This window comes from Mytilus edulis, chromosome 7 (assembly GCF_963676685.1).
Source record: "Mytilus edulis chromosome 7, xbMytEdul2.2, whole genome shotgun sequence".
Classification (NCBI taxonomy): Eukaryota; Metazoa; Mollusca; class Bivalvia; order Mytilida; family Mytilidae; genus Mytilus; species Mytilus edulis.
The window spans coordinates 20,220,264-20,237,387 of record NC_092350.1 but is presented as its reverse complement, the minus strand read 5'-3'; the positions used below and the strand labels follow the sequence as shown (position 1 = coordinate 20,237,387).

The following is a 17,124-nucleotide window of genomic DNA, read 5'->3' as shown; positions in this document are numbered from 1 at the left end:
AACGGAGTTAATAAAAGGGATTTATAACCTGCTGGGAGCATGGCATTCTCTTTATGCACACGGGTAGTGAGTTTAATATCTCAATTCTGACAAGTCCGAATGAGACTGCGTATTTATACATCCCGCACAATATTTAGTATTGTGGTATCGTAAAGTAGAAGTTTGTATTTCTAACATCTTTGCTTCTATTAATAATGCGTTGTTTCTGTTGTATTTCACAAATGAATTCCTTATTCCAACGTGACGGTTTTTTTTTGTATTTTTGAGTACATGCAAAGATATAATTTCTTACAGTAATAACACTAAAACATAATTGTTGACGATTTGCATCATGACCTCTAGATGTATTGTTCACTATCTTTAAATTTTGTTTAGTTATTTCTTAAAAATAGCTGTTTGTCTGTCCTCTCTTTGCAATAAACATTTTGAAAACTCCTGTGACAAAAATGCATAAGACAATATATGTTTAATTTTAATCCATAATAAATTACCCGTTTGAACAATGTGTTAACGAAAAGTACATGGAAAATCATCCTTTAATCCTTGGTTGTTATGATATGCTTTGTTGCTATGGTGCTCTCCTTGAGGTCCGCGCTATTGGTATACAAAGACACTGATACAGTGTGTGCGAGTTCGCTCATTTGCAATCGTTATTTGGCTGTTGATGATTTAGCATTGGAAAGTGAATACTTGTACCAGCAAATGAAGAAGTTGGAATTGGGAAGTTTTTAAACATAGTTCGAGTTGAAAGCTAGTGGTTTAGAAGTCTTTACCATTGCCGAAGCTACCGGGTTTTTCAGAAACTGTAATTTCCACGGAAATGGTCACCGTCCCTCAAAAAGTTAGTTTGATATAGTCTGATTACTTCGGTTTTTTTGGATATCAGTTGTCTACAAGGAACTAGGTGCTTCGGAGACTAGGTATTTCAAAACTTGTTGTCTCAGGAACTAGGTGTCTCAGAAACAAGGTGTCTCAGAAACAAGGTGTCTCAGAAACCTATGGTTTTGAAGCTTGTTCCTTTTATAATTTTTGAAAGGTTTTAATTGTTGAGAAAATCAGTTCAGACCTCGGAGTCAGTAAAAGGATTAAGGATAAATTGAGGTTATAGTTTTTAGAATCCTTTTTTGTGTAAACGAATACAATCAGATACTTTATCAGCCAAACACGTTACACACCTTTTATTCTGAAAGTCGTCGTACTTACAAATAATTATATGGAACACATCGATGAATAATGTAAGAAAAGATCAGACATACTTTATTCAGGTAGAAATTCACAGACAATACAGAGATATAACAACAATATATAATAAACTTCAGTAAGAAAACGTAGCAGGATTCATTGAGAGAACATTGACATTAGATCATGTAAATTGTAGAAAGCAATCATAATGTTTTAATAACAAACACATTATTCTGAGTCTATGTTTCGAATTTCCCTGTGAACCATTTTGGAATTTCCACAGCGCCATTTAAACCAACCGTTGCATCTACAAAAGAAATATTCGAGTAAATATAAGCATATATCAAATTAAAACGACGACTTGGAACTAAACAGAAGTATTTTAGCAGGGGCACGTTTAACTACATCCGTATAAAGTAAAAAGTATTTATGATCTTGATGCACCTGAGATAAATAATGGCAACATTACTATACTGCTGTTAAAATGTCATAAATCGATTGAGAGAAAACAAATCCGGGTAACAAACTAAAACCGAAGGAAACACATCAACTATAAGAGGAACACACAGAAAAAACAGGTACACCGATGTGCAACAAAAACAAACGCCAACTCACATAGAAACAAACTATTCGATAACTACTACCATATTCTTGACTTGGTACAGGACATTTGAAAAAAAAAAGAAATTGGTGGATTTAACCTGGTTGCATGCTATGCAATTTAAAACATCCCGCTTATATGACAATGTTAAAAATTATCGCTAATATGATAACACTACATGAGAGAAATGCAGTACAAAAAAAAGACAAGAACACTTATCTCAGAAAAACGCACAAACAAATATTATAATAGTCGACACAACATGCAAACCGCAGAACAACGAACATCTTCCATCAATGACAGACATCATGTCGGACGTCACAAACTGACGCACTTATGTAACAAATATGTAATCTTGAATTTCATACAAATATTTTCATAATACCAGACCAAGCAATTTGTATGACAATGACGGAATTGAAAGGCTTTTGATAATTCTTTGGACTACAAACGATAATACAAAACACATTATCAAACCGAAACCATTGCAGAAACATAAAAAATGAATGCATGAGTGTTGGATGTATAAAAAATCGAGACATGTCGTATAGCAATGCAAAATCACACATTATTTCGTTAAAACAGTCATATTTTGGAATAGATCACGTTCGGTAGTTAGCAGACAGACGACATAGATGGTAAACCATATAACATACATGTAGATAAACATAACTGATTAAAATATTAACAAGAAACAAACAAACAACTAAAAAACACTTTCACTTTTTGTCTTCATCTCGATGAAGTTTGTTTATCATACTGATAATAATATATGTTCATATTAACTTTAACATTTCAATACCCAGACGAGAACAAATGACTGCAGAAATAAATGAATGAAAGAAGATGTTATTTAAACGTCTGTGAGATATCAACAATACCAAACAAGAATCGAAACATCTCGGATATCGCTATTCACGACTGTTAATTCTGTTCATGCCCGAAACCGCAATGTTTTAGAATGATAGTTGTATTACAGTAAGCCGTGCTACATTAAGTTGAAAATGTCTTGAATTTTTTTAAGAGTGTTTGTTATATATTTTATGATGAAATAAATGTAAGATTATTTGTGCAATTTTTGAAATACTAAGGCTTTTGTACCTCAGGAATGAATTACCTTAGCTGTATTTGGCCAAACATTTAGGAATTTTGGTACGAAATGCTCTTCAACTTCGTTCTTTATTTGACCTTTTTAACTTTTTGGAATTCGAGCGTCACTGATGTGTCTTTTGTAGACGAAAAACGAGTCTGGCGAAAATACAAAATTTAATCCTGGTATCTATGATGAGTTTATTGATGATAGCTATTTATGAAGAAGAGTGTTTTGGACAAATACAGCTAACTTAAGGTAATTATATAATTTCATATATAGGCTGATAGATCAATTACATATTTGTATAACTATTATATGTTTCATTAGACAATGTTCTGCACCTGATTTACTTAGTCTAAGTCATGTATAGTCCCTTGTCAACCAGAACGATTTGGTATTGACAACCCTATAATTGCTAAGTACAACCTCATTTGGTCTCTGGTGGAAAACTACCACATTGGTAATCAAATGATACCGCAACTTTTTTTATATTAATACAGATAACAACACAATTTAGCATAAAAAGAAAAAACTAAAGAAAAATCTAACAAAGTTAAAAAAACAGAAAAAATGTGGAAATATTTAAAGGCTTATACTTGGATCTTTGTATTAAAAAAAGCCGGTCGAATAAAATGCATAATCCTATTATAGTGGTACAATTTTTAAAATTGACTATACATCCATGCATAAAACAAATCTCAAGTTCTTCTGGTTAAATTGCAATTTTAAAACGTGTAATGTTTTTAAATAGAGAGAAATTGCACGAGATTATCAAAGAATTTTTTTTTATTTTGCATGCATGTTCTTTGGGCTAAGAATCATATGTAAACGAAAAAGACATGTTTTCACATTTCTACAGTTTATTCTATTTGTATTACTATTAAATTTAACTGTTAAATGTATCTGTATGAGGATCACGCCTCTGTTAAGGTCTTTCCAATAAAAAATTGAATTGAATTGAATAAAATATAGGAATGAATCAAATACTGTGACAACGGTTTGATAAAAGCTTTTCATGGAAACAAATAACATAGAATAAATTTCAATTTCAATAAGTAAGCGCCAATTAATGTTCTATATCGAAATAGCTGAGACGTCTTTTAAATCTTTTATTTTAAAGAAAAAACAAATTTGATCTTTTGAATAATCAGTTATTTACAATCAGTCATCTGACAGCTCAAATGACAGTTGTTCGTTGTAGATTTATTTTGTATAAATGCTAAACATCTGTTAAAAGTAAACAAGTCTTTTAGATCCTCTATACATGATTTCGATGATCAAAATTGAAGAAAAAAACCTCAAATTAAACACATTCTTATCACATTCATTTTTTTTTATGGAAATATTCTTTATAAAGCACAAAAATGTCAGTATTCACCTCAGAAGCTAACAAAACCTTTAAATATACTTATTAAGAAGGGATATAGTTACGATACTGTTGTCAGGTCATTAAAGATTGCATATTTTAGCGTTTATATTGATTCACTTATAGGGTCTTTGCATCGGAACTAAACCCATTTATTTAAAAACCAGTTGTTGACATGACACTGGTTATGTTCTACTCATATATGTTATGATGGTATGTTACTAAACCCCTAACGGGAAGGATTGTGCCTGATATTCATATGATGAAGACATAATCTCATAATCAGTTTAATTTAAGGATGGAGCTGGCATGTCAGTTAACTGCTAGTAGCCTGTTGTTTTTTATGTATTATTGTCATTTTGTTTATTTTCTTTGGTTACATCTTCTGACATCAGACTCGGACTTCTCTTGAACTGAATTTTAATGTACGTATTGTTAGGCGTTTACTTTTCTACATTGGCTAGAGGTATATGGGGGGGGTTGAGATCTCATAAAAATGTTTATCCCCGCCGCATTTTTGCGGCTGTCCAAAGTCAAGAGCCTCTAGCCTTTGTTAGTCTTGTATTATTTTTAATTTAGTTTCTTTTGTACAATTTGGAGTTAAGTATGGGGTTCATTATCACTGAACTAGTATATATATTTGTTTAGGGGCCAGCTGAAGGACGCCTCCGGGTGCGGGAATTCCTCGCTGCATTGAAGATCTGTTGGTGACCTTCTGCTGTTATAATTATGTTCTATGATCGGGTTGTTGTCTCTTTGACGCAATCCCCATTTCCATTCTCAATTTTATTATCATGTTGTAATTTAATCTTCTTAAATCTATCTAACACAGTATAACACCGAGATTAAAAGTCTCAAGTTCGTATAATGCCAATAAGCTATAATATCGTTTCTATAAATTGTCAACTAGCATTTACAGTGAAATTACTTTTCCTTGTTTCTTGAGATTTATATTTACTTCAGCAGTAACAAATCTCTTGACGAACTAAAATGAGCATCATTCCAGTAATCCACCATTAAGTGAAATAAATCCATTCTCATATGTTATTTTCACAAGCTGTTTACACGTAATTGTCTCTAGATGCTTAGGCTTTTCTATATCAATTTTAGTACAAAGAAATGAGAGTGGTTATGTGGTAAGCTGGTGATACTGAGCGCATCTTGAAAGAACTTTGGGTCGTAATACCGATAATTCAGTCTTTATACAAAAAAAGGCAGTCTTATTTTAGAAATAAAACTACTTTGGAGTTATGTCACTGAAATGTCATTACAATTATGTTTTTCTTAATTACAGAATTTGATGACTACTTAAAAAAAAAACGGAGGCGTAGAAATGTATTTACCAGCCACACTTTATAAGTAGATATGAAAATGGTCATTCAAATCTTAGCAATGATAAACAAAACATTATCAATAGTATTCATATATTTTTCTCGTTATGAATTTCTTTTCAAATGCAGTGGCTTTTTTCAAAAGAAAAAACGTCTTACGATTGTAATTTGTTGTATATTATGCAAAAAAACATTATAAGTTGATTTAATCATGTTTTGTTGAAGAAATCATAGGTTTTTACAGTCTAAGAGCCTCAAAATACAAATATAATTTGAAAGCTTCATGTATATATATATACATGTAATTTGAATTTGGATTTGTCATTATGACTGTAATAAGACAAGTATTTCTTCTAGAAAAAAAAGTTTGGGTTTTAATCATGCACGTTCAACACACTCCTTATATATATTTTTCTTGATAAGATCAACACTAAAAAAGAGTGAGTGAATTTATCTTTCAATTTCAATGTAATGAATGATAAAATGGAATCCATTAAATAAAGCCTCGTTCTGACAGTAATTTGACGTTAATGTTCGTCTTAAAGAAATTGTGCAGAAAGACATATAGATTATCTATTGGAAAACATTAAAAATGTATGATGACGGATATACATTCATTGTTACAAGTTCAAGTAGTTCTATCTATTTTTACTGCGAAGAGATTCGCCAAATGACGGATTAATTTTTTCCTGAAATCATACATGGAACTATAATAAAGATATAAATAGTGGTGTTTTTTGTTTTAAAGTAGTTTTCCCAATAAATCCAGTTAAAAAAGCCTAGTGATTTCACTTTCTTATCCTATATGTAAGAAAACAACTTCGTAGTGCGTTCAAACCAATAACTGGCTGAACATCCTACTTTGCGTTTTTTTTTCTATCACTAGGCATAGTAGTCCGGTATAAGTTTCGAGAAATTTATTTGCTTAACTGTTGTAGTTCAATCAGTAAGAACAGGAACAGTTGTATTGAAGGTCATAAATGATATACAGTTATCAAGTAACGCTGTGTGTGCACTAACGATTCGTGGCTTTTGGTAAATCAAAGTACTGAAGTACTGAACATCGGATGACCTCAAGTTCTTGTGGATGGTTAAAAGCACATATCACAGAAAAAGATCACATCTCTATACCTGAAACTGAGGTTAATGTACAGAGATATATTTTTTTCTGAGACAAGCTCGTGCGTCGATGATGAACAAATGACAGGAAATTCAACCGCACTGTACTAACTATTATATTGTACAATACAAATCAGTATACCTGGGACTATTATACTAATATGATAATAGTCCCAGAGTACACACTGGTTTTTTGTTGTATATTATATTAATATAACAGTTGCATGTATATATAAATTTTCATCCATTTCTATATCATTCTATTCTACTATTCCAATGATAATGCAGTGCAAGTGCATGGTGGACACTCTTCTGTAAAAAAATCGATTTTTCTGAAAGATTGGACATGAGAAGCCATTCAAATTTTCCCGCAAAAACAATTATAGAGTTACCGGTCCTTACCGGAAGTGTCTCAAAACGTTATGGAAAATATTCTTCCGCAAGATTTAACACACTTTTTCGGTACGTGTGTATAGATAATATTGATGATTTTTTACTTTTATATATATATATCTAACGACAAAACATTTTAATATTATTATTTTGTGTTTAAAAAAATTTTTTTTTAGGAGTATCCATTGAAAAAATGAATTTAAAACAACCGATAAGTAATGTTGGTTTTTTTTTGCACTAGATAATGTCCGCGGATCTATAATTTTTATAGATCGGTTGAAATCACAAAACTAATTTGCATAATGGAAATTTAGGCGATAACAATACATCGGAATGACCTCACGGTCATCTCAATGTAAATATAGCTCGCTCTGTATTTGCCGTCCACATTTGACGATTATTGTTTATATTATGTTCACTTGATAACTTTAATCCACTTACGTGTTACATATTTTATGAAATATTTGCCATTTGGGTTGGGTAAGAAAAAATAAATTACCAATGGTTTACTCGAAAAAAGAAACACATTTTCGAGCTATTTCATATTGCATCAAACCAAATAACATCAAATTTAGGAGACAGTTATACTGATACATGCCTTCACATGAGCATTCAAGAGATTATCTGTTCTTCCAGCTCTCTGTAATGAGCTGTATATATATATTACACTTCCGATTATCATTGGAAATAAATCATTATAATTTTGATAGAAATAATGCAATGGTATTTCTATTTTTTTTTTAAATAAGCTTACTTCCATTTATATCTTTTGTCAAGGCCGTATAACTCTGCATCTCCGGATATGACGTCATACGCACTGTTGTCCATAGCTGAAAAATAATTATAAAAGGTCAATTTTTATATCGAAATACAAAACAGATTGTCGATTTTATTTTGGTCAGATATAGTGGTTGTTAAACATATAGGGTCTTTGCATCGGAATTAAACACAGTTATCCTAAAACAGTTGTTGGCTGACCTTTATTTGCATTATACGTATTGTATTATTATTTCAAAACGTTCAATTTTGTTAGATATTTTGAAACCATAACTTTCACAATTTGCGTTATTATTCTCTCGACAACAAGTCAACTCAATAGACATAAAATTGTTTTATGCCACTGTCTCATGTCGGTTATCTTATGTCCACATATGTATCTGCTTTCAATTGACTCTGGAGGAAATATAATGTGATGTTCTATTTGTATTTCGAGCTTAGCTTAGACAATAAAGTTCTCTTTGAGTTTATTTATCATTACTTTAAGAGGAATGCTTTTATTTTCTAAATTTATGGTCATCATAAAATAAGTTTTAATCAGGACATACACTTTTTTGTAATCGAAAAGAAAGCCTCTCACGACAACAGAGATTGAATTATAACACGATAAGATCTGTGATTTTGTCAATGTTTCAGGTTAGAATCATATAGGGATATGACAAAACAGACATTTGATTTTAGGTTCTTTAGAGATAATATTGTTACAGCTAACACGCCAAAATATCACGACTTAACATGATTATATACAAATTTTAACTAATTGAATGTCAAATGTCAAACTAAGAATTTGCAGGAAGGATTTGGCTCCACAATTAAAGCAAATACATGTATGTTCTGTTCATTGCATATGTAATATATACCTGATCATAAAATATAAACTAACTAAAAAATGAAAGATATTTTCCAATGGGCAAGTAATATGTAAATAGAAAGCATTCAATACAGTTACAGGCCTAGGGGAGTTAATGACGTTTCTAACGTAAATTGTTATTTTCGCGGCGTCAAACTGTGATTTATCGGAAAAAGATGCAGTTTTCGACTGATTTTTATCATTCAAACTGATTTAACTTGAAAACGAGTTCATGGAGCCTCTTTTTTAAAATGACATTTGGTTTGATAACGTATGAAGATTATGTTTACCAATTTTCATGAAAAAGGCAATAGTGCAATTTTTTTTTTTAATTTGATAAAATTAATATACAGCAAAAAATTACGTAATTTTCTACATTAATGAACATTTGATAAATATGAGTTATTAGTAAAAATAAATGTACAAATTTATAGAAAATTTATATAATAGAAAACACAAATAATTTAACAAAAAAACAACTTTTTCTTTTGAAACAAAAAAGATATGTATTTCTAAAAGGAAAAATACGTCCACAAATCCGAATTTTGAGGAAATATCTGAAATTTCAATCTCAATTTACTCAAAAAGTAGCACATGATGTCTTATTTTGTACACATATTTGATTTAATCAGCTAACAAATCGATCAAAACTGTATCGTATGCCCTAAATTACGTGCGTCCAAAGCGCTTTTCTGAATAAACCTTCACCAGGAATACTCAAAGTCGAATTGTTGAGAGCAAAAGACGTAAAAGACCGTACTAATCATGCCAAAATGGGGCATTAACATATAAATTGTAGCCATTTCCTCGTCAAATGTCATTTGATGAATACATGCAACTTTATCTGACAGAGTTGGAACCAGAGTTTCTGAATATTTCTTAATTCACGAACGAAAATTTTAAGACATGTAAGTTATAAATTATGTCTGTACCGAAGTACAGAGTGCTGACAACTGAGTTAAAATATATCAAAAGCACATAATGCATTTGAAGATAGAAATAAGAAAATGTAGTATGAGTGCAAATGATACAACGTTCTTACATGCAGGCCACAAATTGTTGAAAGTAAACCATTATATCTCAAAGAACATTCCTTCAACACGGAGCTGAACAGAAAGCTATAGAGGGCACAAAATTGATCAGTGTAAAACATTTCAAACAGGAAAAGTAACGGTATAATCTATATATAAAACAAGAAACACTTATGAACCATATCAGTATACGACCATGTGTATGTTTGACGAGAATTTAACTTTTATTAGATGTGCATACATTTACTTGTGCACATGTTTCATACATTGTTGCCTTGACATGACTTATATGTGTCATCTCTCCAGTACACAAAATTATTTTATAAGAATTTTAACAAAAATGTTGTCAAGCTAGATAATATCTGCGTATTTTGAGGAAAATAATTTTCTTTTCTTATATTTCATGATTTACGAAAAGCCGATGTTTACTGCAACAGAAGAATTCAAGAATTATCACAAATCTTAACAACAAGTACCACAGATTTAAGTTTCAAAAAACCTATAAAAATCCTAGATCATTCATTTGTTTAAAGTGAGAACATATGCTGTATATGTGAGACACACTAAAAAGAATGTAAATATCATATAATAATTTAAAACAACATATACGCTTGTTTCTTATATACCGGTTTTAATTTACTGCAGGAAATCCATTAATTGCGTTATCGCTGTCCTTTATTAAGTTAGTACCGAAACCATAGAAACAGCCTATCAAGGCATTGTTCCACCCTATTATTAGAGAGGGAAACAATCGTTCTTATTTTCTACAGATGGGTCACGTTCTTCCCAGAAGAGAAATACATTTGATTCCAAATTAACTTTTCAAACTAATTAAGATTGAATCAGTTTAGGATATGCGTACCTCGATATATTTTTGATGATACCAAACGACCTGCCTTTCAAAAACGTGTTTGTCATTGACTATCGAATGCAATATGATCAAATAAGAGATCGATTCAGAAATATACATTTTCGTCTTTTTCACTTATATATTTGGCATTTAGAAAAAAAACATATCGATTACAAGATATTTGTAAGTCATCATGTAAGGTATCGGTTTGATACTTAACAAAATTATATCAATTCATTCTATAACCCCTCCAAAAAGATGATAGAAAAGGCATCTTTTTCTAGCAATTGAAGATAATATTTTAATATACTATTTTCTCCACCAATTTAGCAAGGACGGAGCTTTTTGTTGGATAAAGCGGAGATTTGATGACATCTGTTTGATATTTCAAGAATTAGAGATTGAAACAAACTTCTTTTTTTTAGAGGGGGTGGTATTTTTGTTGTTTTATTACTAAAGAATAGAGCTGAAACGATTCTTCTTTAGTGATACCTTGTTTTAGCTTAAACAGTATTTAAACCGTTTTGATATTTAGCGTACTCTGATTTAAAGCGGACATAGAATCGTGTACCTGGATATGATCTTGATACACCAGTTAGTACGGTGATAAAGAGAAATAATAATATTACTTTCTCTGTTCTTCTACACATCTGAAAAATATAAAAAATATATTTAAAAAAATTGTACATTATGATACCTAAAATGATAATGTCTGTTAGGAATTGTATTTTATGAAACACATTTGACTTTCATGATATGCTTTAAAAAGCTTGACAGTTATCATATATTCATGGACCGATACATATTTTTTAAGTATATCATCTTGACGTAAAGTATTTGTCACACAAATAAAGCTTCAGTTAAGAAATTGCTTGGGGTATAGAAAATAAAACCAAAATTGATTTGATTTTTAAATGCTACTATTGATAATGTTGATAGTGTTTTACGGATATATTATTTTCCATAGTCTTAAAATTTAAATTGTCTACGAAACAACAAATTGGATTGGGAAGAATATAACAAAACATTTTCTGATAAAGCAGATGAAGTAGTATTTCGTACATATAGATTAGTCAAAACCTAGGCATTTCCATACAAAATTATAGTATCAAACTTGTTTACCATTTTGCTTGTGTTTGTTGTGATTTTTCAAATTTTGTAAAAAAAAATGAAGCTTCCTTCATTAAATGTTGTATCATATTCAAACAGTGTTTTACATTTTTTAAAGAGAATTAATTTTGATAACAGTCTTTTGATAACAGTCAAAATTTTGAAAGTTTAGTTCGGGAACACCTACAATATCAACAAGCGAAGGTAATTTGGAAAAGTACATAACCGTGTGGCGGGGTTGAACTAAGTTTGTTTAGTACTAAACCCCCGCTTTTTTATTCTCAATTACAAAAATAGCCAAAAGTACATTAAAAGGACAAACAAAAAAGGTCAGACAAAAAGCACTAAAAACTATAATACCAGTTTATTAAAAAATAAAATAAAACTATACTTTGATTAATGTAAAAGAAGTCTTAATAATTAAAGACGATATCTTTATTTTCGCCTGTCGGAAACTAAATGCGTGCCTTATTATATAAAGTGATATGTTTTTTTTACAGTTAGAACATTGTCTATTGTCTCATACTTCCTAATTTAGCAACAAAGTACAATGTCATTTTCATGTCAATCAATTTATATAAAAATCGGGAGATCATTGTTGGACGGCTTTGTGTTAACGTTTTTATGGTATATTTTATTGTTGTTATATAAAATTAATGTCAAATCAGTATAGATAACTTATTGGCTTGTGTTATGGGTAAAAGCAAACATTTCTTTTTATATAAATAACAGCCGTTAGTTTTCTCGTTTGAATTGTTTTACCGTCATTGTCATTCCGTGGCCTTTTAGCTGACTATGCGGTATGGGCTTTGCTCATTGTTGAAGGCCTTACGGTGACCTATAGTTGTTAATTTGGCGTGTCATTTTGGTCTCTTGTGGAGAGTTGTCTTATTGGCAATCATACCACATCTTATTTTTTCATAAGAAGATACATGTAGATGTTTTTGTTATTGCTAATGAGACAAACTCTCCACCAACTCCAAAATGACGTAGAAATTAACAAATATAGGTCACCATATGGCCTTCAACTATGAGTTAACTCCAAACCGTATAGTAAGATATTAAAGACCATGAAATGAAAAATGAAAACAATACAACATAAGATACAAAAACTGACCTCGAGTTGAAGGTACAACTAATAGTTACTGTAACTTGCTCTATTATTCAGTCATTAGGTTTTCTAGTATATTGAACAACAGCTTTTAATATAACTATTTTATAGATTTGAAAAACCAGTTAACTAAGTATTTTATATCATCATGCGAAAAAGATATAGTAACGCGAATGGTCAATATTTGTCTGATAAAAAATAGTAAAGAAAATTAATGTTCGGTAAAAATATATTGTAAATGCAAAACTTTTTATTGGATTAATTGTCTATTTAACTATTGACTTGCAAATAGTCAACGGAAGATATATGGACAGTACAGCACACATTTTCATTTTTTCCTATACTTTATTATGGTTAGTATAAAAATAGGAAATATCATACTCAAAGTTATTTTATTTGGTTCAAAACTCGTGGTTATCGCACTAAATTTAGCCTTGACTTGTTTCTAAGACTGATACAAAAGTTGATATGATTATAATCTTATATTTCATATTTACACATTCCTATTGTTTTTAAACCTGTTTGAAATAAAATTTATCAACATCATCTATTATAACTGAAAATCTCAGTTGGATGAAGTTGAATTTTCGGTTTTGATTAAATGAAATTAAGTCCCCGCACAAACTGTAGATTGAGATTAATAAAACAAAATATAAGTGATTACGCTTTATTTTATTGGACAGTTAATTCAATATAAAGTCAGGTGAACGATTCCTTTTAATTTGTATTTACTATTCTAGAAAATTAATCTCCGAATACTGTATAAAATGTTGTATTCATTTTTAAAGATCCCAAGTGTCTAAAGTTGTAACAGATCTAGAGTTTTAGGTTAGAATGCTATTCCCCATATGTTTGGGACCAGAGACATTTATAAGATATAGACATATGTATCTGTTCGGACTATAACTTATTTAAATAGAATGTAACGAAGAGCTTAACATTAGAATAATTTACACAAGTGCCAACATACGATACATACATGCAAACGTTGCAGACACCTTCCTTCATTCACTAAAAGCAGTTTTAAACCAAAAAGTAAACATTAAAGAAGTTTCAACTTATGTGACTAAATGTACATTTTGGAAATAAGTCAACGAGGTATGATAAAAAAAATGAAATAAAAAAAGTACCGAACTCCCAAGAATATTCAAAACTGAAGATCCGAGGTTAAATCGCAAAAGCTCAAACACATCAAACAAATGGATAGTAATTTGTGAAAGGCATTCCTTATATAGAAAGTGGAGGATTAAATCTGGTTCTATAGCTAGCTAAACCTCTCACTTGTATGACAGTCGCATGAAATTCCATTATTTTGACAACGATGTGCGAACAAAAGAAACAGACACAAAAGGTGAAAAAAATAAAAATAGGTCAACAACAGTCAACACAATCTTAATCCCAACTAATTCTTTAATAATTTGGTGAAATTTTAAGGTTTATAATGAGTAAATTACCAAATCGTTAATTGGTGATGAATAATCTCAAATATATGTTATAGTAGTACATGCAACACCATAGGTGTGACATTTGTAGCCTGATCTTCCAACCTTCACAGAGCACCTGGAATCACCCCAGTATTGTGGTGATGTTTCGTGTTGCCCAGTCTTTGGTTTTTCTGTGTTGTGTTTAGTAAACGCTGTTTGACTTCAGATTTGAACATACCAGTCAAGAATTCGAAGGGTATATATATAGGCTTTAAAAGCTACTATTTGACTTTAGTTCGACGTAAAACTGGTGTGTTATATTAATTTACTAAAATGTATTTATTTGATAACGCATTATAAAAAGGCCCGTAACATTTCATCTTGCTTTAAAGAAAGAGACATAAATATACCAAAGGAAAAATGTTAATATAAAAAACGAAACAAAAAAACGAGTGTACAAACAATATTTAATCTAGCTTAGAATGAAGACTACAGTATATAAAAACGTAGAAAAGAAGATAATGCTGATTTACTGAAGCTAAAAATATGGTTAAGGAAAATGATTGCTACACATATGTTCTGAATAATAAAATGAAACCCGATAAAAAATAACAAAGAAACAAACTGAAATGACACACGAAAACAATTTTAATGTTGTGTAAATGAATATATGTATTGATTCAAGTGCTATTATGTTATAGATAATATTAGTTTATGTTAAGGGTGTTTTTGCATAGCTAATCCAAAGGAGTAGGTCCGGTAAGGACCGATTTTGGCCTCAAATTTCAGTTTCATCTGACGAAAGTTTTTGACCACTTTTTAAACACTTAAGTGTCTATTTCATATGATGCAATTAATTTATGTGAAAGATTTTAACTTATTTAGTCATTAAAAACGATCCGATTCAGGGTCAAATATGTGAAATCTACCGAATATGCGAAAAAATGTCACTTTTCAGATGGTTTTTGTCAAAAACGAAAGTGGCCGCATCCGTGTTCATACTCAATTTATATATGTTATGTATTATCATCAAATACAACTTCCATTTCAATATTTTGGATGAACACGAATGCGGCCACTTTCGTTTTACACGGAAACCGTCTAAAATTTAACTAAAATGCTGGAATTGTGAAGATTTCAGTAATTTAGCATGAATTAATGGTGCTAGTTCTCAATATATGTGCATTGTATTGTCAAAAAGAGCCCATATTTATGTAGCAGAACCTTTCTACTATCCAATAAATGACTAAAAGTTTACATTTTAACAATTTGGTAAAACTGCTATATTTTGGGGCCAAAAAGGGGTATTACTGGACCTACTCCTTTATCTTAAACTTTTATGATTTAATGTATTTTAATTTATTTAATTTCTGCATTAAAGCCAGTTTAAGTATCTAAAAAAAAATGCGTGTATAAATTTCGAGAATAATTATGATGAAAATATTGGCATTTGTAATTATAATTAAAATTTGGAAAATTTTTGATGAACATTTTTTGGCATAAGATCCTTTATATTTTGTATTCCCCCCTTTCAACCGTTGAGCTTTTAGAGTATAACTGAGAAGCAGACTATTCCTATCATAAAACACTTATTTTGTTTATCTAATAATTACACCATATCATCTTTTTTTCAAATTGATGAACAAATGAAAACAATACAACCTAAGATACAACAAATGCTCCTCGAGTTGAAGGTACAACTTATAGTTACTGTAACTTGCGTTATTGTTCAACCATTAAGTTTTCAATATAGTGAATAACACAACGTTTAATATATATATATATAACTATTTCATAGATTTGAAAAATCAGTCAACTCAGTATTGTATACTATCATGCGAAAATGTTATAGTAACGTAGAACGGTAGAAACAGTTTTTCATTTGTACAGTTATTCAAAATTTCAGATGGAACCATTTGCATGGATACTTCATTTATTGTATTTTTATATTTATCAAGATTTTTTATTTAATTGTTGGTACTGTTTAAAATAGTATATATGAATGAACTATTAATACTTACACCGCCTCTTGATAATAGGCACCGCATTTCTGCTATGAGATTCTTTTTTTATATATAATTTGTATTTCATTTAAGGTTATTTAATGATTTGAACTTACCGTAAGAAAGTGTTGCCGTTTTACTCCCGTTAAAATTGACTGATACTAGCTTTACGCTGTTCTTTATATGACGCTGCTGTAGAATTGATTTTTCTTTCCCATTGACAAACCATTCGTATTTCCACTATCACTGACGCTTGCCATTAGCAAACAGTTTGTGCTGTAAATATGGGTAGATACTTTTTGTTTGAATTACTAAGGGGTATTATATTTTCACGTAAAAAGCGTTGCAGTGTTGTAGGGGATAGACAAGTGGGATAACATCAAACATTACATCCTTCTTCCATTATTTTTTTTACCCGTGCTAGTAAAGTAAAATGATAAAATAACAGTATTATCTTGTATACTTCTTTTTTGCTTGTCTGATTTAGTTATGTCTCATTTAAGTATACACCATTTTTCTATTTATTCATTTACATATACAATATTGAATATTAACCCTGTATTGTACTAGACAAACATATTTTATCGTGCTATTTCACAAGGTAATATGCAGTTCGCAGGAAGACTGGTTACCTTACCGGACGCAATATCCTGACTCCGACTAGACCTTTTCTTTGCGTGCTCAACACAAGTACAAAAATGTATTTATAATCAGGGGCAATAGTATTTTGATTGATGTGATTGATATTTAAGAAGTCAGGATCAAGAATAACGAAAGTGTCGTAGGACTTCACCTTAATCCTAAAAGATGTTATTAATGAAATATTATTGTGTTTCACATTGATGAATATAATTGCTTGATTTGCAAATGCATCTGCAACTCA

The 17,124-nt window shown here is 30.4% G+C and overlaps 1 long non-coding RNA gene across 1 annotated transcript; it reads right to left on the bottom strand.

The window, feature by feature from the left end:
* Nucleotides 1–1,242: 1,242 nt before the first annotated feature.
* Nucleotides 1,243–16,472, bottom strand: LOC139482803 (uncharacterized). The gene is made up of 4 exons (XR_011654960.1): nucleotides 16,358–16,472; nucleotides 11,165–11,243; nucleotides 7,840–7,915; nucleotides 1,243–1,489 (listed from the first exon to the last, which is right to left on the bottom strand). It is a non-coding gene; the product is annotated as an uncharacterized lncRNA (long non-coding RNA).
* Nucleotides 16,473–17,124: the final 652 nt, after the last annotated feature.